Here is a 4,353-nt window from a genome sequence, read left to right on the forward strand (position 1 = left end):
GGGGGGTTGAAAGAGCATCAGTGCAGGCAGTTCTGACTTATTAGACCAGAAGTACTGTATCTTAACGATAGAGTGAACATGATTACAGAATAAAACGGGCTCTCGGCCTCCATGATGATTTGAACTAAACGTATCACGATGAGGAACAGGTTCTCAAAGCAGTTCTAGACTGATGTTTAGACTACACAGTGTATTTGAAGGGAATGTATTATGAACTGAGTGTAATGTGTTTAGACATGCTTTGAAGAAATGCTTTAAAGTGAACAAGACAATAATCAGTTGATTAATTTTTACTTTTCATTTATTTTTTTTGTTTTTGTGCTGTGTCATCGCTCATTCTCCTGAAATCAATCAATCAAACAAACAAACAAACAAACCTCATCCCCACCCAAGGCTGCCCTGGCCAATCATAACTCGTGCGGAGACTACGTCGCTATGGCTGCGGTGGCCATAGCAACCAATAAAGCTTCCCCCTTCCTGTCACAGCGGTTGTTGTAAGTTGATTGGCCTGTGTTGGTTGCTGTGGCAATATTCCTGCCTGTGATGGTTGCCGTTAGCAGTTTTGTTATTGTTTATCTTTTTTTTCTCCTTTTCTTATCTTTTTTTTTTGGCCCTCTTGTCTTCTATCCTCCATGCTGAGAGTGCATGGCGGGTTACTGTGGTGAAAATGGAGTGTGTTTGGTGCGTTGTGCCTTTCTCTTTTTTTGTTTTGTTTTGTTTTGTTTTGTAAATACTGATCAATGACACTAAACTTTGAGTTAACGTCCTGTAACTGTAATCAGCCATTGCAGCAAATCAAAGTCATTCAAAGCTATTAAGTACTTAATCAGCCATTTTTTGAATGCCCTAGTGTTTTGGGTGGATTTTGTTTTTGATCAGTCTCCTCTGTGTTTTTGTTTGGTCATGATTATTATCTCTTTACAGCTCCTCCCATAATGTAGTCTGGTGGTGTTTTAGTTTTTGTGAACGTGGGGGATTCAGTGTGTATTCGATGACAGGAAAGTTTGTGCTAGTGGGTATGGTGTTTTGTCTAATGAGTGAAAGAATGAATTAATTGTGTGTGTGTGTGTGTGTGTGTGTGTGTGTGTGTGTGTTCAGAAAGAGAAAACGAGAGAATGCTGGAACAATTCATTCACTATCTCTCAAACCTCTTGCGTGAGGCTTGAGGTGACAGCATTGTGCTGATCGATGAGCAGCATTTCCCTGTAGGAATTCTGGGTTTTGTAGAAGTGTACAATAAAATACATCATTAATTAAAAAAATACAACTGTGTATATATGTATGTGTATGTATGTGTGTATATGTATGTGTGTGTGTGTGTGTGTATATATATATATATATATATATATATATATATATATATATATATATATATATATATATGTATGTGTGTGTGTGTATGTATGTGTGTGTGTGTGTGTGTGTGTGTGTGTATGTATGTATGTGTGTGTGTGTATATATATATATATATATATATACACACACACACACATACATACATATACATTATATATATATAAATGACATAAAGTTCTCTTAACACATTAGTGAGTCCTAATATATAGTAAAGAAGTAAAGTGCAGCCCAGAATTCCTATGGTGCATGTTGGAAATTTGTATGCCTGCCAGAAGCCTTTTCCCACTGAGACACTAACACTGAACACACATTTTGACCATACACCCACTTTTTACTGGCTTACTACCTTAATTGCATGGAAGTAATGGTAAGCGTAAGATCACTGCTAAATGCTCCAGCACACGTGCCATGTGTTACCCGTGTCCTCAGAGCACAAGTCATTTACAATGATCTAACTCTTTCTTTTCTCTCTCCTTTTGCCCTCTTTCTATCATAGGTCAAAAAAATTAACAAAAAGAAGACGACTGAAGAAGTTGGTTTGGAGAAAAAAAAAAAAAACGAAATTTCCTCAGCTGTAAATTAATTATGGGACCAACTGCTCATTTTAAAATCCTGCTACAAAAGAACACTGAATCAAATATATACATTTAACAGATTTAACACTAACCCGCTGCACAAGACTTGGGTTAATAATATACATTTACAGCCTCGTCAGTATACAGCATAATGACCAATAACTGTTTATAGGCACATTGTTGTACAGCTAATAACCGGCTCCACACTATTCCTGCAATGTCACACTCCTTTCATGCACACTATTTAAAAGTGTGTGTGTATGTATGTATGTTTGTGTATGTATGTGTGTGTGCGTGTGTGTATGAGTGTTTAGGAGTTGGAGGGAAGGCTTTCAAAGCTCCATCTGGCCTTGAACTGAATCTGCACATAAAATGGGACCAACATCATTGTGTAACAGCTGCACAGCAAGGCCTTTTGTGTGTGCGTGTGTGTGTGCGTGTGTGTGTGTGTATGTGTGTTTTTTCTTCTGCTGGTTTGTGCTTACTGCACACTATGGGGATCTACTCAGCACCAGTTATGTGTATATAGAAATTTATTTGGGCTATGTGAAGGCATATCAGTGGAGAGGGAGGTGGGAGGGGAGGTGTGGGGTAATTTGGGTGGGTTTTTCAAGTAATTTAAGCTCAAAAGTGCAGAGCATCATGGGTATGTTAGCTAGGGAAGAAGGACCGAAAATGACAGAATATTGTCCCTCATGGTCAGGCTGTAGTTAGATTTTACATTTCCAGATAGGATGATTTGACGGGAAAATGTAATGAGCAAATAGAGTGGAAAGCATTTTAAAAATTTATTTGTATTTCATTGTATATATCATGGTTTGAAAATTGAGGTTAAGATTATTATTATTATTATTATTATTATTATTATTATTATTATTATCTCCTTATCTAATTTTTCTAATCTTTTTTTTTTTCAATAATTAATTAATTTATTGATTTCCAGATTTTTTTTTTAATTATTATTATTTATGAAGCTTTTATGAAGGTTCACTGGCACATGTGTGCAGGAGTTAAATTATTTTTTAGATCTTTTATTTACAGAATAACAATTGAGGAACAATCATTAATATTTAATATTTATTTATTTTCTTCAGCCATTGTTTCCTAACCTGTCAATTACAAGAAAAAAAAATAAAAGTTTTAAATAACTGGTTGTGTGTCTCATTTTGACAGATTTTGGTCCTGCGTGTGTGTGTGTTTGAAGGTATGAGACTTCCACTCAGGGGATTCTTACATTAGCATATTTAATCTTTATTGCATTTTTGTTATGCTTTAACACACATTGTTTCCACTATAGTGTGTAGTGTGTCGTGAAAGGCAGGTTTTGAAAAGATTAAATATGTTGAATGTTTGCAAATGGGGCACGGTGTTGTCTTCATATTGATATAAAAAATTATTCCAGTTTTTAGGTGTGCAGGCTGAAGCATTGTGCTTTAAGTTTAACTACAAACATACAGTGGCTTGGAAAGTATTCACAACCCTTTGCTTTTCTGCACACTTTGTTGTGTTGTACGTTTCAATTAAAATGGATTTAATTGACATTTCTTTTACATTAATATACACACAAAAACCTATCATCACAAAGCAAAAAAAAAAATCCAGAAAAATCAGAAACTTAAACTGTAAATCTCTCATTTAGACAGACATTCAGACCCTTTATTCAACAGCAATTACATCTTCACGCCTTCTTGTGTAAGTCTCCACGAGCTTTACACACCTGGTGGATTTAGGCAGTTTCTCTCTTTCCTGTCAGACCAGAGAGCCACTCTTTTTGATGGAGTATTTCTGGAGACGGTTCTTCTTCCAGCAGGTTCTCCCATCTCTGTAGAGGACTTCTGAAGCTATGGCCATTGGGTTCTTGGTCACCCACTTGATTAAGGCCCGGTTACTGAGTTTAGCTGGACGGTCAGCTCTAGGAAACATCCTGGTGGTTCCAAACATCTTTCATTTCCATAATTTGGGAGCTACAGCACTGAACAATCCTCCCCCATTATGTTCATTTGGTCTTGGGAGCTACTAGCAAACTGGTATTAAATTATTATAATTTTATATTATATTTTATATATAAAACTATTCTTCTAATTGGAATTCATTCTGAAGGATTTACAAGAAAATTTCAACCCAAAGTGGAGATAAGATCATTTTCAAAGGTTGTATTCAGTGATAAGGCAGCCATCATGACCCAAATGCTGCTGTGTTAATACGCTCCAAATGACAAATTTAAGTAAACACTGGGTTCTAATGATAACCCAGCTATTATGTAAAGAATAAAACTCGATGGGTCATGCAGTTACAGGAAAATAATCCATGACATGCTGGTGTTATACAGAAGAATATTTTCCAATAACAGCAGGTCCTGAAGCGTTTCATTCCTCGTATTCCACAGCAACTTGCCAACCATTACCGTTTTCTGTTTATTAAC

General features: G+C 36.1%; 1 protein-coding gene across 3 annotated transcripts in view; it reads left to right on the forward strand.

Moving 5' to 3' along the window:
- celf3a (cugbp, Elav-like family member 3a) overlaps positions 1-3,825 on the forward strand; it is a 39,735-nt gene extending 35,910 nt beyond the window's left edge. For 2 of the 3 annotated variants that reach the window (XM_053638493.1, XM_053638495.1), the window contains one exon: positions 1-1,309. This exon is cut by the window's left edge and continues 170 nt beyond it. The gene's annotated coding sequence lies outside the window, so the exon portion shown is untranslated. Of the gene's footprint in view, positions 1,310-1,852 lie in introns of those variants that run through there. The other variant, XM_053638494.1, reaches the window with a different exon arrangement.
- The last annotated feature ends 528 nt before the right edge of the window (positions 3,826-4,353 follow it).

This window comes from Ictalurus furcatus, chromosome 12 (genome assembly GCF_023375685.1).
Source record: "Ictalurus furcatus strain D&B chromosome 12, Billie_1.0, whole genome shotgun sequence".
Classification (NCBI taxonomy): Eukaryota; Metazoa; Chordata; class Actinopteri; order Siluriformes; family Ictaluridae; genus Ictalurus; species Ictalurus furcatus.